This window comes from Aegilops tauschii, chromosome 6 (genome assembly GCF_002575655.3).
Source record: "Aegilops tauschii subsp. strangulata cultivar AL8/78 chromosome 6, Aet v6.0, whole genome shotgun sequence".
Lineage (NCBI taxonomy): Eukaryota > Viridiplantae > Streptophyta > Magnoliopsida > Poales > Poaceae > Aegilops > Aegilops tauschii.
In genome coordinates, this window is record NC_053040.3 from 323721878 (window position 1) to 323743410 (window position 21533).

The window sequence follows — 21533 nt, forward strand, 5'->3', positions numbered from 1 at the left end:
TGGGCTCCTTGGCAAGGGCAATAGCTCCAGTGTTGTCACAGAAGAGAGTCATCGGGCCCGATGCATTGGGAATCACCCCTAGGTCGGTAATGAACTCCTTTATCCAGACTGCTTCTTGTGGTGCCTCTGAGGCCGCCATGTACTCCGCTTCACATGTAGATCCCGCCACGACACTTTGCTTGCAACTGCACCAGCTTACTTCCCCTCCATTCAAAATATACACATATCCGGTTTGTGACTTGGAGTCATCCAGATCTGTGTCGAAGCTAGCGTCGACGTAACCCTTTACGACGAGCTCTTCGTCACCTCCATAAACGAGAAACATATCCTTAGTCCTTTTCAGGTACTTCAGGATATTCTTGACCGCTGTCTAGTGTTCCATGCCGGGATTACTTTGGTACCTTCCTACCAAACTTACGGCAAGGTTTACATCAGGTCTGGTACACAGCATGGCATACATAATAGGCCCTATGGCCGAGGCATAGGGGATGACACTCATCTTTTTTGTATCTTTTGCCGTGGTCGGGCATTGAGCCGTGCTCAATTGCACACCTTGCAATACAGGCAAGAACCCCTTCTTGGACTGATCCATATTGAACTTCTTCAATATCTTGTCAAGGTACGTACTCTGTGAAAGACCAATGAGGCGTCTTGATCTATCTCTATAGATCTTGATGCCTAATATATAAGCAGCTTCTCCAAGGTCCTTCATTGAAAAACACTTATTCAAATAGGCCTTTATACTTTCCAAGAATTCTATATCATTTCCCATCAATAGTATGTCATCCACATATAATATGAGAAATGCTACAGAGCTCCCACTCACTTTCTTGTAAACACAGGCTTCTCCATAAGTCTGTGTAAACCCAAACGCTTTGATCATCTCATCAAAACGAATGTTCCAACTCCGAGATGCTTGCACCAGCCCATAGATTGAGCGCTGGAGCTTGCATACTTTGTTAGCATTCTTAGGATCGACAAAAACTTCCGGCTGCATCATATACAATTCTTCCTTAAGGAAGCCATTAAGGAATGCCGTTTTGACGTCCATTTGCCATATATCATAATCATAGAATGCGGAAATTGCTAACATGATTCGGACGGACTTCAGCTTCGCTACGGGTGAGAAAGTCTCATCGTAGTCAACCCCTTGAACTTGTCCATAACCCTTAGCGACAAGTCGAGCCTTATAGATGGTCACATTACCATCCGCGTCTGTCTTCTTCTTAAAGATCCATTTATTTTCTATGGCTCGCCGATCATCGGGCAAGTCAGTCAAAGTCCATACTTCGTTTTCATACATGGATCCTATCTCGGATTTCATGGCTTCTAGCCATTTGTCGGAATCCGGGCCCGCCATCGCTTCTTCATAGTTCGAAGGTTCACCGTTGTCTAACAACATGATTTCCAGGACAGGGTTGCCGTACCACTCTGGTGCGGAACATGTCCTTGTGGACCTTCGAAGTTCAGCAGTAACTTGATCCGAAGCTTCATGATCATCATCATTAACTTCATCCCTAGTCGGTGTAGGCACCACAGGAATATCTTCCCGCGCTGTGCTACTTTCCGGTTCGGAAGGGGTGACTATCACCTCATCAAGTTCCACTTTCCTCCCACTTACTTCCTTCGAGAGAAACTCTTTCTCCAGAAAGGACCCGCTATTGGCAACGAAGATCTTGCCTTCGGATCTGAGGTAGAAGGTATACCCAATAGTTTCCTTAGGGTATCCTATGAAGACGCATTTCTCCGACTTGGGTTCGAGCTTTTCAGGTTGAAGTTTCTTGACATAAGCATCGCATCCCCAAACTTTTAGAAACGACAGCTTAGGTTTCTTCCCAAACCATAATTCATACGGTGTCGTCTCAACGGATTTCGACGGAGTCCTATTTAAAGTGAATGCGGCAGTCTCTAAAGCATAGCCCCAAAATGAGCGGTAGATCGGTAAGAGACATCATAGATCGCACCATATCCAATAGAGTGCGATTACGACGTTCGGACACACCATTTCGCTGAGGTGTTCCAGGCGGCGTGAGTTGTGAAACGATTCCACATTTCTTTAAGTGCGTACCAAATTCGTGACTTAAATATTCTCCACCACGATCTGATCGTAAGAACTTTATTTTCCTGTCATGTTGATTCTCAACCTCACTCTGAAATTCCTTGAACTTTTCAAAGGTTTCAGAGTTGTGTTTCATTAGGTAGACATACCCATATCTACTTAAGTCATCAGTGAGAGTGAGAACATAATGATATCCTCCGCGAGCCTCAACACTCATTGGACCGCACACATCGGTATGTATGATTTCCAATAAATTGGTTGCTCGCTCCATTGATCCGGAGAACGGAGACCTTACCCATGAGGCATGGTTCGCACGTGTCAAATGATTCATAATCAAGAGACTCCAAAAGTCCATCTGCATGGAGCTTCTTCATGCGCTTGACACCAATGTGACCAAGGCGGCAGTGCCACAAGTATGTGGGACTATCGTTATCAACTTTACATCTTTTGGTATTCACACTATGAATATGTGTAACATCACGGTCGAGATTCATCAAGAATAAACCATTGACCAGCGGGGCATGACCATAAAACATATCTCTCATATAAATAGAACAACCATTATTCTCGGATTTAAATGAGTAGCCATCTCGAATTAAACGAGATCCAGATACAATGTTCATGCTCAAAGCTGGCACTAAATAACAATTATTGAGGTTTAAAACTAATCCCGTAGGTAAATGCAGAGGCAGCGTGCCGACGGCGATCACATCGACCTTGGAACCATTCCCGACGCGTATCGTCACCTCGTCCTTCGCCAGTCTCCGCTTATTCCGCAGCTCCTGTTTTGAGTTACAAATATGAGCAACCGCACCGGTATCAAATACCCAGGAGCTACTACGAGTACTGGTAAGGTACACATCAATTACATGTATATCACATATACCTTTGGTGTTGCCGGCCTTCTTGTCCGCTAAGTATTTGGGGCAGTTCCGCTTCCAGTGACCACTTCCCTTGCAATAAAAGCACTCAGTCTCAGGCTTGGGTCCATTCTTTGACTTCTTCCCGGCAACTGACTTACCGGGCGCGGCAACTCCCTTGCCGTCCTTCTTGAAGTTCTTCTTACCCTTGCCCTTCTTGAACTTAGTGGTTTTATTCACCATCAACACTTGATGTTCCTTTCTGATCTCCACCTCCGCTGATTTCAGCATTGAATATACCTCAGGAATGGTCTTTTCCATCCCTTGCATATTGAAGTTCATCACAAAGCTCTTGTAGCTCGGTGGAAGCGACTGAAGGATTCTGTCAATGACCGCGTCATCCGGGAGATTAACTCCCAGCTGAGACAAGTGGTTGTGTAACCCAGACATTCTGAGTATGTGCTCACTAGCAGAACTATTTTCCTCCATTTTATAGCTGAAGAACTTGTCAGAGACTTCATATCTCTCGACCCGGGCATGAGCTTGGAAAACCATTTTCAGCTCTTCGAACATCTCATATGCTCCATGTTTCTCAAAACGCTTTTGGAGCCCCGGTTCTAAGCTGTAAAGCATGCCGCACTGAACGAGGGAGTAATCATCAGCACGTGACTGCCAAGCGTTCATAACGTCTTGGTTCTCTGGGATGGGTGCTTCACCTAGCGGTGCTTCTAGGACATAATCTTTCTTGGCAGCTATGAGGATGATCCTCAGGTTCCGGACCCAGTCCGTATAGCTGTTGCCATCATCTTTCAGCTTGGTTTTCTCTAGGAATGCGTTGAAGTTGAGGAGAACGTGGGCCATTTGATCTACAAGACATATTGTATAGATTTTAGACTAAGTTCATGATAATTAAGTTCATCTAATCAAATTATTCAATGAACTCCCACTCAGATAGACATCCCTCTAGTCATCTAAGTGAAACATGATCCGAGTTAACTAGGCCGTGTCCGATCATCACGTGAGACGGACTAGTCAAGATCGGTGAACATCTCCATGTTGATCGTATCTTCTATACGACTCATGCTCGACCTTTCGGTCTTCCGTGTTCCGAGGCCATGTCTGTACATGCTAGGCTCGTCAAGTCAACCTAAGTGTATTGCGTGTGTTCCGAGGCCATGTCTGTACATGCTAGGCTCGTCAACACCCGTTGTATGCGAACGTTAGAATCTATCACACCCGATCATCACGTGGTGCTTCGAAACAACGAACCTTCGCAACGGTGCACAGTTAGGGGGAACACTTTCTTGAAATTATTATAAGGGATCATCTTACTTACTACCATCGTTTTAAGCAAATAAGATGCAAAACATGATAAACATCACATGCAATCAAATAGTGACATGATATGGCCAATATCATTTTGCTCCTTTGATCTCCATCTTCGGGGCGCCATGATCATCTTCGTCACCGGCATGACACCATGATCTCCATCATCATGATCTCCATCATCGTGTCTTCATGAAGTTGTCACGCCAACGATTACTTCTACTTCTATGGCTAACGTGTTTAGCAATAAAGTAAAGTAATTTACATGGCGTTATTCAATGACACGCAGGTCATACAAAATAATAAAGACAACTCCTATGGCTCCTGCCGGTTGTCATACTCATCGACATGCAAGTCATGATTCCTATTACAAGAATATGATCAATCTCATACATCACATATATCATTCATCACATCTTCTGGCCATATCACATCACAAGGCACATGCTGCAAAAACAAGTTAGACGTCCTCTAATTGTTGTTGCAAGTTTTTACGTGGCTTCTATAGGTTTCTAGCAAGAACGTTTCTTACCTACGTAAAACCACAACGTGATATGCCAATTTCTATTTACCCTTCATAAGGACCCTTTTCATCGAATCCGTTCCGACTAAAGTGGGAGAGACAGACACCCGCTAGCCACCTTATGCAACTAGTGCATGTCAGTCGGTGGAACCTGTCTCACGTAAGCGTACGTGTAAGGTCGGTCCGGGCCGCTTCATCCCACAATACCGCCGAAACAAGATAAGACTAGTAGTGGCAAGAAAAATTGACAACATCTACGCCCACAACTGCTTTGTGTTCTACTCGTGCATAGAACTACGCATAGGCCTCGCTCATGATGCCACTGTTGGGGATCGTAGCAGAATTTTAAAATTTTCTACGCATCACCAAGATCCATCTATGGAGTGTACTAGCAACGAGAGGGAAGGAGTGCATCTACATACCCTTGTAGATCGCGAGCGGAAGCGTTCTAGTGAACGGGGTTGATGGAGTCGTACTCGTCGTGATCCAAATCACCGATGACCGAGCGCCGAACGGACGGCACCTCCGCGTTCAACACACGTACGGAGCAGCGACGTCTCCTCCTTCTTGATCCAGCAAGGGGGAAGGAGAGGTTGATGGAGATCCAGCAGCATGATGGCGTGGTGGTGGATGTAGCGGGGATCTCGGCAGGGCTTCGCCAAGCTTCTGCGAGAGGGAGAGGTGTTGCAGGGGGAGAGGGAGGCACCAGGGGTTGTGTTGTTGCTGCCCTCCCTCCCCCCACTATATATAGGGACCCCTGGGGGGCGCCGGCCCTGGTAGATCAGATCTCCAAGGGGGGGCGGCGGCCAAGGGGGAAGGGGGGTGGCTTCCCCCCCAAGCCAAGTGGGGCGCCCCCCACCCCTAGGGTTTCCTACCCTAGGCGCAGGGGGGAGGCCCAAGGGGGGGCGCCCCAGCCCACTAAGGGCTGGTTGCCTTCCCACTTCAGCCCATGGGGCCCTCCGGGATAGGTGGCCCCACCCGGTGGACCCCCGGGACCCTTCCGGTGGTCCTGGTACAATACCGATAACCCCCGAAACTTTCCCGGTGGCCGAAACTGGACTTCCTATATATAATTCTTCACCTCCAGACCATTCCGGGACTCCTCGTGACGTCCGAGATCTCATCCGGGACTCCGAACAACTTTCGGGTTTCCGCATACTCATATCTCTACAACCCTAGCGTCACCGAACCTTAAGTGTGTAGACCCTACGGGTTCGGGAGACATGCAGACATGACCGAGACGCCTCTCCGGTCAATAACCAACAACGGGATCTGGATACCCATGTTGGCTCCCACATGTTCCACGATGATCTCATCGGATGAACCACGATGTCGAGATTCAATCAATCCCGTATACAATTCCCTTTGTCAATCGGTATGTTACTTGCCCGAGATTCGATCGTCGGTATCCCAATACCTTGTTCAATCTCGTTACCGGCAAGTCTCTTTACTCGTACCGCAATGCATGATCCCGTGGCTAACTCCTTAGTCACATTGAGCTCATTATGATGATGCATTACCGAGTGGGCCCAGAGATACCTCTCCGTCATACGGAGTGACAAATCCCAGTCTCGATCCGTGCCAACCCAACAGACACTTTCGGAGATACCCGTAGTGCACCTTTATAGTCACCCAGTTACGTTGTGACGTTTGGCACACCCAAAGCACTGCTACGGCATCCGGGAGTTGCACGATCTCATGGTCTAAGGAAAAGATACTTGACACTGGAAAAGCTCTAGCAAATGAACTACACGATCTTTTGTGCTATGCTTAGGATTGGGTCTTGTCCATCACATCATTCTCCTAATGATTTGATCTCGTTATCAATGACATCCAATGTCCATAGTCAGGAAACCATGACTATCTGTTGATCAACGAGCTAGTCAACTAGAGGCTTACTAGGGACACGTTGTGGTCTATGTATTCACACATGCATTACGATTTCCGGATAACACAATTATAGCATGAACAATAGACAATTATCATGAACAAAGAAATATAATAATAACCATTTATTATTGCCTCTAGGGCATATTTCCAACAGTGTCCCCGGGCTTGGCAAACCCGCCACGATGCGTCGTCAACAACTTTTCTTCCCGACGCACCCCTACTTCGACACCACTGCGCCCATGCTAACTCGGCGCCCTCTTGCGCTCACGGCTGCACGACGACTTCCTCGACACCGGCCACCCCGACTCGACATCGACCATGGCATTCTTCGCACGGCTACCTCGACCATGGCTACACCACACAAGCTCTCGGCTACCTCGACAAACGGCACGAAGGGCTACCGCCTTGCTTGAGAAACCTCGTCGGTTGCCACTCCAGCCACGACTCCGCGATGCGTCGAGCGTTACGACAGTGGGGGGGGGTGTCCGTCGGCTTGCCTTCGGATTCTTCTCCAGTCTCACCGTCTGTGTCGCTACCATTGTGACTGCATGGGGATGTTAAATAACGTGATTGTATTAGGAAACATAGGTTAGACTAGGAAATATTCTGCCTTGCCTTGTACTCCAAGTAGATCATGTACTCCTATATATATGCCCACGAGGCTCAAGCAATACAACAACTATTCCACCAAACCCCTCTCTCCCTTCTAACAGATATAAACATAGATCTGATCATAAACTCAAAGTTCATCGGATCCCAACAAACACACCGCAAAAAGAGTTACATCAAATAGATCTCAAAGAGACCATTATATTGACAATCAAAAGAGAGAGAGGAAGCCATCTAGCTACTAACTACGGATCCGTAGGTCTACAATGAACTACTCATGCATCATCGGAGAGGCACCAATGAGGATGATGAATCCCTCCATGATGGTGTCAAGATTGGATCTGGTGGTTCTGGAACTTGCGGCGGCAGGAATTGATTTTCGTTGACTCTCCTAGGGTTTTTGGAATATTGGGGTATTTATAGAGCAAAGAGGCGGTGCGCCTGGCCCACCTGGGCACAACCCACCTAGGCGCGCCTGGCCCCCAGGCGCGCCCTGGTGGCTTGTGCTACCCTCGGAGCACCGCTCAGGTACTTTCTTGGCTCATTTGGTGTCTTCTGGTCCAGAAAAAATCCATAAAAAGTTTCGCTGCGTTTGGACTCCGTTTGGTATTGGTTTCCTGCGATGTAAATAACAAGCAGAAAACAACAACTGGCACTTGGCACTATGTCAATAGGTTAGTCCCGAAAATGATACAAAATGATTGTAAAACATCCAAGAATGATAATATAACAGCATGGCACAATCAAAAATTATAGATACATTGGAGACGTATCAGCATCCCCAAGCTTAACTCCTGCTCGTCCTCAAGTAGGTAAATGATAAAAACAGAATTTTTGATGTGGAATGCTGCCTAACATGTTCATCACATATTATTTTCTTTGTAGCATGGACATTTGGACTTTTATATGGTTCAAAGCAATAGTCTAGTTTTGACATGAGGATTTCAATACTCAAGCATATCAACAAGCAGCCATGTCTTTCAAAATATCAACACTAAAGCAAGTTATCCCTAGCCCATTATGCTCAATCATTGGTCCATTCATATAAGAGAAGATGGAGACTCAAGTAAAAATAAAAATTGCATAAAGTAAAAGAAAGGCCCTTCGCAGAGGGAGGTAGGGATTTTTTAGAGGTGCCAGAGCTCAAATCGAAAAAGATAGAGATAAAAATATTTTGGGTGGCATGCTTTTCCTGTCAACGAAAACAATCAAGTAGTTCCCAATACTTTCCATGCTAGATACTCCCTCCGTTCCAAATAACTCGTCGTTGTTTTAGTTCAAATTTGAACTAAAACCACGATGAGTAATTTGGAACAGAGGGAGTATATCATAGGCGGTTCCCAAACAGAAAATAAAGTTTATTCCTTTTCAACCATACTTTCACTTTCCATGGCTAACCGTATCCACGGGTGCCTTCCATACCAACACTCATCTTGAGAATAACACATCTAGCATGGAAATATATCAGCCACCCCCTACCGTTTCATGAGCAGTACGAGCACACAAAAGAGAAATTTATTTTGAAAATTAGAGATGGCACATACAGATTTGCTTAGAACGGCAAAAGAATGCCGCATATAGGTAGGTATAGTGGACTCATGTGGCAAAAACTGGTTTAAAGGATTTTGGATGCATAAGTAGTGATCATACTTAGTGCAAATGAAGGCTAGCAAAAGATTGAGAAGCATCCAACCAAGAAACGAAAAATCTCAAAAGCGAGCATTAAGAATAACTAACACCGAATAATGCACCACAAGTAGGATGCAATTTCATTGCATAACTATTGACTTTCGTGCTTCCATGGGGAATCACAAACCTTAACACCAATATTCTTACTAAAGCATAATTACTCACATATCACTATCATCATATCTCAAAACTATTACAAAGAATCAAGTTCATTTTGTCCAATGATCTTCATGAAAGTTTTATTATATCCTCCTTGGATATCTATCACTTTGGAACTAGTTTCATATGTTGCTTTTAATAAGCTCAAACAGATATAAGTGAAGACCATGAGCATCGTATTTCTTTCTCTCAAATTAATCTAAGTGAAGCAAGAGAGAATTTCTTAAAAAATTTACTAACTCTCAAATAAATCTAAGTGAAGCATGAGAGCATTTCTTCAAAAATACTAAAGCACACCATGCTCAAAAAGATATAAGTGAAGCACTAGAGCAATTGCATAGCTCATAAAGATTTAAGTGAAGCATAGAGATCAATTCTAACAAGTCATAGCATATTTTGGCTCTCTCAAATAGGTGTGTCCAGCAAGGATTCATGACTTAAAATAAAAAGCAAAACATGCAAAGACTCATATCATACAAGACGCTCCAAGCAAAACTCATAATATGTGACGAATAAAAATATAGTTCCAAGTAAAATACCGATGGTTATTAGAAGAAAGAGGGGATGCCACTCGGGGGCATCCCCAAGCTTAGTTGCTTGATACTTCTTGATTATTATCTTGGGGTTCCATGGGCATCCCCAAGCTTAGCCTTTTCCTAATCCTTATTTCTTCATCCATCGCGATCTCACCCAAAACTTGAAAACTTCAATCACACAAAACTCAACAAAACCTTCGTGAGATCCGTTAGTATAAGAAAGCAAATCACTACTATAAGTACTGTTGCAAACCCATTCATATTTTATTTTTGCATTATATCTACTGTATTACAACTTTTCTATGGCAAAAACTCTTCAAACAAAACCATAGAATCATCAAAACAAGCACACAACGCAAAGAAAACAGAATCTGTCAAAAACAGAACAGTCTGTAGCAATCTGCATATTTCGAATACTTCTGCAACACCAAAATTCTGAAAAATTGGGACAACGTGAGAAATTTGTATATCAATCTTCTGTAAAAATTCAGAATTTTTCGTCGCTTCTGTGATTTTTTAAAATTATTTTTCTGGACGCAAAAGTTTCTGTTTTTCAACAAGATCAAATCAACTATCACCCAACATGATCCCAAAGGCTTTGCTTGGAACAAACACTAACTAAAACACAAAAAACACAATCATAACTGTACCATAATTTTGCAAACACTCAAGAATAGAAAGAAAAAGTAAAAAATAAATTTTATTCATTGGGTTGCCTCCCAACAAGCGCTATCGTTTTATGCCCCTAGCTAGGCATAAATTTTATTCATGCTCACATGAAAGATGATAATTGAAACACAAAGAGAGCATCATAAAGCATGTGACAAACACATTTAAGTCTAACATACTTCCTATTCATATGAATTTTATAAGGAAACAAATTATCAAGACAAGAAATATCTAGCATATGCAAATGAGAGTAATAAAACATTGGCAATCTCAACATAACGAGAGGTAATTTAGTAACATAAAAAATTCTACAACCATATTTTCCTCTCTCATAATAACTCCTTGTAGGATCATAATCAAATTCAACAATGTAACCATCACATAAAATATTCTATTTTTGATCCTCATACATGCAAAGTTGACACTCTTCCAAAATAGTGGGATTATCATCAAATAAAGTCATGACCTCTCCAAATCCACCTTTATAAAAAAAATTCATCAGATTGAACACTCTCCAAATAGGTGGGATTTTTTTACCTAAAGTTGACACTCTTCCAAACCCACTTTGAATACTATTGCAAAAATTATTATCAATATCATATTCATCAGAGGCATAAATAAATTTTCAAGATCATAAAAATCATTATCACCCCAGTCATGATCATTGCAATAAGTAGTGGTCATAGCAATATTGGCATCCCCAAGCTTGGGGTTTTGCATATTATTAGCACAATTGACATTAATAGAATTTATAGTAACAACATTGCAATCATGCTTTTAATCTTGGGAGCTATCATGAATCACTTTATAATTTTCTTCTTTTAACACTTCATCACAATTTCCAGATTCATAAATCTCAAGCAAAACTTCATAAAGATAATCTAGTGAACTCAATACACTAGCAATGGGTTCATCATAATTGGATCTCTTGAAAAGATTAGCAAGTGGATGAGGATCCATATCAATAGATTTTTAGCAAGCGAAGATGCAAGCAAATAGAAGGCACATGGCAACACAAGCAAACATGAGATCTAACGAGAAAACGGCGAATGGAAAAAGAGGGCGAATAAAACGTTAAATTTTTGTGAAGTGGGGGGATGAAAACGAGAGGAAAATGGCAAATAATGTAAATTGCAAGGAGATGAGATTTGTGATTAGAAACCTAGTAGATGTTGATGATGTCTCCCCGGCAACAGTGCCAGAAATTCCTTTTGACGCGGCTTGAACTACGTCGGTATTTCCCCCAATAGAAAGGGATGATGCAGCACAACTACGGTAGGCATTTCCCTCAGTGATGAGACCAAGGTTATCGAACCAGTAGGAGAACCACGCAAAACTACGTGAAAGGCACCTGCACACAAATAACAAATACTCGCAACCCGACGTATTAAAGGGGTTGTCAATCCCTTTCGGGTAACGGCGCCAGAAATTGGCAAGTAGACGGGATAAAAATATGATATATTGGATAAATAGATCTCGAATAAATGCAAAATAAAATAAAGTGCAGCAAGGTACTTTTGGGTTTTTTGGAAATATAGATATGAAAATAAAAGAAAATGAAAATAGATAGCGAAGGCAAATATAATAAAGAAGAGACTCGGGGGCCGTAGATTTCACTAGTGGCTTCTCTCGAGAAATATAGCATACGGCGGATAAATAAATTACTGTTGGGAAATTGATAGAACTTCAAATAATCATGACGATATCCAGGCAATGATCATTATATAGGCATCACGTCCACGATTAGTAGACCGACTCTTGCCTGCATCTACTACTATTACTCCACACATCGACCGCTATCCAGCATGCATCTAGTGTATTAAGTTCCGGGAGAAACGGATTAATGTGATAGGAAAGATGACATGATGTAGACAAGATCTATTATGTAGAAATAGACCCCATCTTGTTATCCTTAATAGCAATGATACATACATGTCGGTTCCCCTTCTGTCACTGGGATCAAGCACCGTAGGATCGAACCCATCACAAAGAACCTCTTCCCATGGCAAGAAAAATCGATCTAGTTGGCCTAACTAAACCAAAGATTCGAAGAATAAATACAAGGCTATAAGTAATCATGCATATAAGAGATCAAAGAAGACTCAAATAACTTTCATGGATAAAAACATAGATCTGATCATAAACTCAAAGTTCATCGGATCCCAACAAACACACCGCAAAAAGAGTTACATCAAATATATCCCCAAGAGGCCATTTATGTAGAATCAAAAGAGAGAGAGGAAGCCATCTAGCTACTAACTACGGACCCGTTGGTCTACAATGAACTACTCACGCGTCAACGAAGAGGCACCAATGAGGATGATGAACCCCTCTATGATGGTGTCTAGATTGGATCTGGTGGTTTCTGGAATATTGGGTATTCATAGAGCAAAGAGGCGTTGTGGGAGGCCACCAAGGTGGGCACAGCCCACCTGGGCGCGCTTGGACTCCCCTCAGAGTACCCCTCAGGTACTTTCTTGGCCCATATGGTGTCTTCTGGTCCAGAAAAAATCCACAACAAGTTTCGCTGCGTTTGGACTCCGTTTGGTATTGATTTCCTGCGATGTAAAAAACAAGCAGAAAACAACAACTGACACTTGGCACTATGTCAATAGGTTAGTCCCAAAAAATGATATAAAATGATTGTAAAATGACTGTAAAACTTCCAAGAATGATAATATAACAGCATGGAACAATAAAAAATTATAGATACGTTGGAGACGTATCACGATACACACATAGTAGTTCTTTTGTTTTGAACATGGATGAAAATGCAGGGAACTTACGAGTGCCTATATTTTGCCAGAATGTTGATTAATTTCTGGTATGTCCTATTTTAGCAAAGGTCATGCTGATTTTTTCCACGGATTTCGGCATGACTTGTGCTAGAAAGTAGGAAATATCGAGTGCCCTGCCCTAGGAGTATTTATAGTATTTCATTTTGTTTTGTGTGCATTCTGTTATATATAATGCTGATCGATACTTAGGGTTGACTTTCAGTCTGTTGGAGCTCCTTGTGTGATAGATTGATATTTTTGAAGGAAGGATCTCGACTGTTGTCGTGGGGGTCGCTTCCTCCTCTTCTCCTCGTAATAGACCTTGGTAATGCATGAGGGAAGGAGGGATGTGACCATCACTGATGGTCGAAATATCAGTGAGGGAGTGTCCACCATATACACCAACATATATGGTCGAAATAGCAGTGAGGGAGTGCCCACCATGTACACCACCATATACGGTCAAAATATCACTGAGGAATAATCCCGGTTGTTGTCCTGGGGGTCGCTTCTCCTTCTTTACGGTGTGCTAGACCTTTCGGTAATGCACTTGTGAAAGAAGGGAGGAGCGACCATCACCAATGGTTGAAATATCAGAGAGCGAGTGCCCACCATATACACCACCAGAGATGAGAGTTTTTCAAGGGAGACTCGACAAACCAAAAGTCAACCCGTGTTGAATAGTAATCTGTGTGTTGAGTTCCTGGTATTTGCCATCGATTTTTAATTTTTCAATCAGGAACACAACAAATGGATGACGATGATAGGATTCCCAAGTGCAATGACTGTACCGATGACGGGGGTATATGTACGACATGCCTCTGTTGGAAAATAGTAGATGCTTCTCCCTCACACTTAAGGAGGGTTTCGAATATTTTACTTCAGCGGCAAGTATTTCTTCTTAATTAAGCAGGGGTTAAGGTTTTTTCTTTAACGTGTAATTTCTGTTTCTTATAATTCGACTAGTGTATCCCCTGCTATGCAAGACCTTATATCTTAGAGAATCTCTCTTTCGAAGAGAGGGAAAAGATGGATACAAAGAAAGCTCGCCTTAAGACGAAACATGTTTTCATTTTTGAGGTTAAGATCTTAAATGAAGCAGGTCACACAAATTTTGGTTGTTCAAATTGGAAAGGATTATGCAAGGCCTATGGATTTGAGGAGGGTATGAAAATAACATTCGATGTTGGCATTCCTCAAGATGATCATGAACATGATAAAGACATTTGGGTGGATCTGGACATGATTCCAATTCTATCCCCGTGTGAGTTTGTTAAACAAATTTGTTAAATAATCTATATTGCTTATTTAAAAATAGTTGTTATTCATCCCTACTAAACTTGCTTATTTATAATTGAGAGCTTATTTCCTTTCTTCAAGAGATACACGAAAGATAGTAGACAAGACCTACTACAGTTATAGCTCAGAGCTAACTTGGGAGGAGAAGAATTCTATTATCTCCTTTGTTAATGATGTTCTGACTTTTAAGATCATTTTTGGATCTGGCCAAAATTATAGTGGATACGTGACATTAGTCCATAAGTTGAGCGATGGTAACATTTGTGCAAATATCATGGCAAGATTTTTTACTATTATGTCACTAATCCATCTTCTTCATATGTTCTTCTTAAGTAAACTATATTGCTAACTGTGTTACTATTATGTTCTTCAGTAGAAGCTCCCGAATGATGTTGTGACTCTGCTGATGTATGTCGAAGGTGAGATGACAACTGTTGGCGTACGACTAGCGACGGGCAGTTTCAAATGTGCATACTCAACTGAACGTCAAGCAGATGACCCCAAAATCAAAGAATGGAGAAAAATAGTGACTGAGTGCAGGCCACAAATTGAAGACTGGTGGATCTCTATGCTCCATAATGGAGATGGCAGAGGTTTTGGTTTTATTCTATTTTACCTAAGAGAGAGGAGTAGATCCTAAAACTTGTCATGTGCTAGGAAGTTATTTACCTAGGATGATAACAATTATCTAGTAGTGGTTAACTTATGATGATCTTTATGGTGAGACATTGTTATATCACTACGATGATGATGGGTTGTTATATCACTACGATGATGATGGGTTGTTATGGCACTACGATGATGATTAGTTGCTATATCATTATGATGATGATGATGATGAGTTGTTATATCATTACTATTGTATAAAAATTTGTATAAGGGTGTATAAATACAGTATAAATATGCTAAAAAATATGTAGATATAGTAGTGGCACGGGGTAATACCCGGCGCTACAGCTAGTTAGCAGGAGCGCGGGTCCTACCCCACGCTACTGCTAACAAAAGTAGTAGTAGCACGGGGCAGGCCCGCGCTACTACAACCAGTTAGTTGCAAGGCGCTAGCAGTAGTGTGACCCCCATGCTATGGCCTGGCCTTTACCCCACGCTACTACTAGGCTTTTCCATAGTAGTGCATCCTCCTCTAGTTCTTTGACGTTACTCTTGTTTTAGATAGGGAAGTTCTGTAGGGTCAGTGGTTTCATATGCATGGATACATACAGAGGCACTGTACGTTTGGTGCTTGATCTACGAAATAATTCAAAAGATAAATTATGGCGGCTAGGAGGTATAACCTAACCGTGGGAGTTTGCAACAACATGCTCACCAACTCACCTCTCTGATGTGTTATGTTGAGGATCAATCTAATCTAGATCAAATCTCACTTGCATCTTCATAGGGTTCATGGGATGGTTCGTAGTTGTGACGTCGCCGGTCCCAGCTGAGTGTTGACGTGCTTGTTCCGTCGAGTGGTGGTGCTTTGGTGATAACAGAGATGCTTATTCCATTGACTTAGGTAGACATCTCGTCATGATATACATGTTTTAAATAGAGGTTCGGCGTAGCGGATAGCGGGCGATATTGCAAGCTCGATGCTCACATACAGGATTTACCGCTATTGCAGCCACATCATAACAACACGCTATTTTCTATCGCTACCCAGAACAAATAGCACTAGACTGGCGCTAGCTGTCGCTATCCCTGCTATTTGCAAGTGAATATCTTCTTCTCCGGCCTATGAATCCTTTGGGTTCCAGATCATCGAAACTTCCTCACCGAGATCAGTGGTTTACCAACTGCCTACATAGATACTACTTTCTTGTTCTAACGATAGTACAAAACTCGAGAGCGGACAATATCAGACGGTATGTGTTATCCTCTTGAGTGGAATGAAGAGGATAGAGAACTCTCAAAGTATTGGATAGTAATTTTCTTTTAAGGTATTTTCTTGTAATGGCTATGTTAGATTAATATAGAGCTTCGGCTCCTTCAACAAAATTACGACGACTTTCATGTAGTCATTGCAAAACTATAGGTACGACGACTTTCATGTAGTCATTGCAAAATGAGATTACCTTTCCGATGAGAATGCCTTAGATAATGCTGTCGTACAGATGGAACCTCTTATGGACGTATCATCTGAGAATCCCATTTAACATTTCGTATCGAAAAATGTTCTGCGGGAACATCGGCCCTAGATCGGTGATGTCCCGACAATGTAGATTAGTAGATGTACCATGATGTCAAAGAATCAGGGCGGGAAGTACATCTCAAGCTCACATAATATGATGATTTTTGCCTTAATGTCCATAAGATCCAACGTGACACTGAGGCGGTTGTGTTTTGGCTTGCACCCGCATGCAATGGAGTTTTTGAGTGTTTCTCAAGAGTTTTTGAGTGTTTCTCAATTGTCGCCAGGTTGATAGCCTCACTACAGGCCCCTGTCTCATTAGTAGTCACTTTGACAATCAAATCTTGCACATGAGGGTCCTGGACCATTCCGTCCAACAAGCAATCCCGTGATTGTCGTTTTCGCTTTGGCCTCTTCATGTTTGCCAGACTCTTCATCATGACTGACCTCTTCATCACGATCAATTTGTTCGTCGTCTTCATGATATCCATTGTCTTGGTGCTCCATCCCTTATTCTTCCGGCAATCCATGCCCCACTTATTCATCTGACGACCCGTCATCCACTAGACCATGACTTGTCTATTTTGTATAATTAGACATGAAGCCAGATGACAACAAGTGCCGATGCAATGTGCAGACTCTGGTGTGTACATAATCAAGTTTTGAGAACCAACACATATACACCATTTTTTGCCACCCATTCCCACCATATCTTGCATGGCGAACTCAAAGAACTCCCTCAAACCTCCGATGAAATTGTTTGACGCCCGTGATACAGATTTATATATTCAACTTTGATCCATACATATAAGATATAGCCAAATTAGTTCGTATATTCTCAAAAGAAAGATGCAAAATTGATAATTTTAGCGTGACCTTCGCTAAAAATGTGACATATTGAATGCCTGAAATTTGACGAAACAAATAGACAATTTATTTAAAATACTGATACTCGTTTATATTTCCTAAAAAGAAGACCACAACGCGCAAGCAAATTCATCGCGAGTAACCAAATGTTGACACGGCTTGATGACCGGCACCAACACCGCACACGCCTGTTTCGCCGCACATGTTACCGAGAAATATCAACACAGTTATTAGTTACATCAGTTATGTAACATAATCTTTGACAAGAGTCGTTGCCATGTGCTATTAGAGTATCTATAGTCGGACTTGGCAAATCTGAGCCCTCAAATGCCTGTGGAAGCATCTGGACGACAGTGATCGGTCACGCCTCAAAATCATCATCCAGATACCTTAAATTAGAAAACCTCAAATCCATATTATTACATGCAACGTAGCGATCTTTAACCGGATCTCGTCCGGTCGCCGTGGCCATGTCCGGTGACCGGCTGCGTTGGTCCGATAGAGTAGGGCATGGGACACGTGCCGACTCACGGGACTTATTGCGCCGCCGTCTCCTATGCCCTACTCTTCCTCGTCGGAGCCCGGAACCCGTTGGGTGCCGGTGGACGTCGGATCGATGATGGATCCGTCCGGGGACGAGCCGCCGACATCGACCACGATGCGGTTGCGTCGCTCGGACTAATGCGCCATATGGGGCGCCGGAGAATGCGACCCCGCCCACCGACGTTCGCCGCCGCGAGGGCTGCCGTCGCCTCCCTCGCTCGATGCCTTGCATGGTGGGCACGCCATGCCATGGCCTCGTCAGACGAGGCCCATGGTGCGTCCCGATGCTCGACGCGCCAACGGAGGGGTTGCGCATCCGCCAGCGCGTTCGGACGCCAGACGGATCGCAGGCCTCCGGCGAGGCAACTACGGCTGGCCTAGTGCCGGATTCATGCGCCATTTGGGCGGACGCAATGGATTCCCGATGGATGGAGTCCGAGCGCAGCCGTGCACGGGCGTCCTCCGAGGTCGGCGGAGCGCAAGCCGGACGGCCATCTCCTCCTCGGGGCCGCGTGGGATGAGTTTGGGGTCGACGGATCTGGAGGTGAAGGACTCAGATTCGCTGCCCGCCATGCCGGAGATGAGCTTAGGTGACGGAGAAGAGTGGAGGGAAGGGGAGTGAAGTTGCTAAGGTTTGGTCCGGCGAGCGGATAGGAAGGGATTTATGTGGGATTGGATGGACCAGCGTGAGCCGGGTCCAGGCGTCCCGTATCCGCTTCGTATTTGGGCTGGATATGAGGAATACCGATCAGCTAACGTGTTTGAGAGGGCCGTCTAGACAAAAAAGTGACCCGATAGTGATCAGGCGGTCCGCCTGGCCGTATGAGACCGGCTGTAGATGCTCGTGAAATGCAGGTCTGATGTTGTTTTGCTTGTTTGGTGACTTCCCTGCTCATAGGCTTGTTTACTTTTTGTTGCCTTTTTAATCTGGCCCAGCTACTTTGGCTAGGCTTGAGCGCTGGGAACAGTTGTTGTCTTGTTTGCCTGCCTGGTTTCCAATAAAAATTGGGAGGGGGAACCCCTTTTCTTCAAAAATATGTTATGTAAAATAACCCAATTTTCTCATTAAATTTGTGACAAATTCTGCATGTCACCAGCCTGCATGTACAGCGTGACCCAGAAGTCCATCTCATCGTTGCTCGACAACGGCGATGCGCGATCTGCGCCGAAGGTGTCGCTGGTTGCCATCCCGGAACCGGAGCTGTCCACCGACATCGCAAGTGTCTCCGACCAGAAGCTGTCGTCGATCTGGAACTCTTCCGAGGCTGCCCGTGTTCAACGACGAGGCCATCGAGTAGTCGGTGGCAGATGACGTCGACAGGGACTGCTCCGGCGACACCGGGTCGGAGGTCGGATCCTCGAGCGTGCTCGCAGCCACAGCAGGCTTCTCGGCTTTGCGCTTAGGTGATGCCTGGCCGGACGTCTTGGACGAGGACGAGTCGAGTCGCTTCTTGAGGTGTGTGTGCCAGACGTTCTTGATCTCGTTGTCCGTCCTCCCAGGCAGCCTGGCGGCAATGGTGGACCATCTGTTGCCGAGCATGGCGTCGAGCTGGATGATGGCGTCTTCCTCCTCGCTGGTGAAGTTACCGCGCTTGATGTCGGGGCGCAGGTAGTTGATCCACCGGAGGCGGCAGCTCTTGCCGCAGCGCAGCAGGCCGGCCTGCTTCGGCAGCGCCCGCCAGGTGCTGTGCCCGTGCTGCTTGATGTGAGCGACCAGGGTCATGTCCTCCTCCGCCGTCCACGGGCCCCTCTTGATCGCTGTCTTCTCGCAGCAAGGAGACCTCCCCATAGCTACCTTGCTCACTCATCTGCTCTTCTCGGCCGACTAATTAAGTTAAACCTCTGGTGCTGTGTGTGTGATGTATGGATTGCTCAGTGTGTTGACGCTAATCCGAAGGTAAAGGCTGCCAGAGCTGCTAGGAAGAATACGGCTGGTGCTGTGTAGATTGCGGGAGGGTTGCGCTATTTGTACTCTCCGCGCGGCGATGGCGAAAACGTGGTCAATTGGAGCAGGTTCCGAGCAGTTGCGACCACACCATTGCCTGACAAAACGAGGGAGAATTGTGGCGTTATATCCAAGTGGTGCTGTTCTTTTTCTATTGTTTGCATGATGGAGTCCATGTAGTACGTTGCTTGCTTCCTTGTTTATTGCCCGGCTTCTCTCTCTAAGTACAGAAGTTTGTAGTGTCAGGCATGCGCGTGTGCCCTGCTCTATCGGTTGAAAAAGTAGGAAGGTGATGTGTGATAGAATAAGCTCTCCCTCAGACCACTAGGGTCATTTTTCTGTTTTAAACTTGTGTATGCCTGCACTGATGTGATGGTCACATGCAGCATGCACGTAGCTGGGACGTGCCCTCCGCACTATCCCGTTTTTTTCCTTTGTTGGTTTTCTGTAAACCCGGTCAGCGTGGCACATCTGTGTGAAGGAGGTCGTGGGATGGCGCGATCAATCCGGATCACGACGGGCTGGCCGGGGTTTGTTAGCTAGGCTTTCGGTTGTACCAGCAATAAGGAAAAAGAAATGAAACAGAAAACGTGGCATTGTTAGCTGCGGCAAAAAAGCTTTCCTCTCTCGCGTGTGTTGTGCGTGTTCTTGAGCTCAGCATTCTTCGCTCGATCAGCTAATCGGCAACGACAATTGGCATCGGAGTCTGGTGTTTGATCCTGCTCCGGTGGCCGGCAGTGTTTGATCCGTGGCGGCACACATGTCGGGCAACGAGTCGGACAGGAAGAACAAGAGCGGGACTAAGTCGCCGCCGAAGACGCCTTCATCCAAGGCGCCGCTTGCGCGCCTCACCGACAGCGGCAGCGGCGAGTACCGTGTGGTGGAGCGCGTCGTGCGAGAGGAGTCGGGGGCGTCCATGATGCTCACGCGCACAAACTATATGAAGTGGGCGCTCGTGATGCAGGTCAAGCTGCAGGTCGCCCGCGTCTGGTCCGCGGTGACCGAGGACGCCGCCGACGAGTGTGACGATCGGCGCACTCTGCAGATCATCCTCACCGGGGTGCCGCCGGAGATGCTCCGGGTACTGGCGGCCAAGGACACGGCGAAGACCGCTTGGGAGACCATCAAGACACTCCGCATGGGGGTGAGCGCGCTCGCGAGGCCAAGGCGCAAGTGCGCCGCCGCGAGTTTGAGGACCTCCCTTTGAAGGACGGCGAGTCCGTCGAGGACTTCGCGCTGCGGCTCACCGGTCTCGTCGCCGACCTCAAGCTGTACGGTGATCCGGTCACAGAGCACAAAGCCGTCCAGAAGTTTCTTCGCGTCGTGCCGCGGAAGTATCGGCAGATGGCGATGGCGATTGAATCCCTCATCGATCTGAAAACGCTGACCATCGAGGAGCTCGCCGGGCGCTTCTTCACGTGTGAGGATCACTACGACCTCTACGATGCGGCGCAGTCCGGCGGCCGGCTGCTTCTCACCCACGAGGAGTGGCTCGCCCACGAGCGACAGCTCGGCGGCGGCGGCGAAGGCGGCAACAAGCACAAGCAGCAGGGCAAGCCCAAGTCACCAGGCGGAGGCAAATCTGCGCCCGGAAACGGCGGCACGAGCGGATCAAGCGGAATTGAAGGAAAGAAAAAGGGCAAGTGCCATTACT

The 21533-nt window shown here is 45.2% G+C and overlaps 1 pseudogene; it reads right to left on the reverse strand.

The window, feature by feature from the left end:
• Window positions 1–18996: 18996 nt before the first annotated feature.
• LOC109784001 (transcription factor MYB30-like) lies at window positions 18997–19919 on the reverse strand (annotated as a pseudogene).
• Between the last annotated feature and the right edge of the window lie 1614 nt (window positions 19920–21533).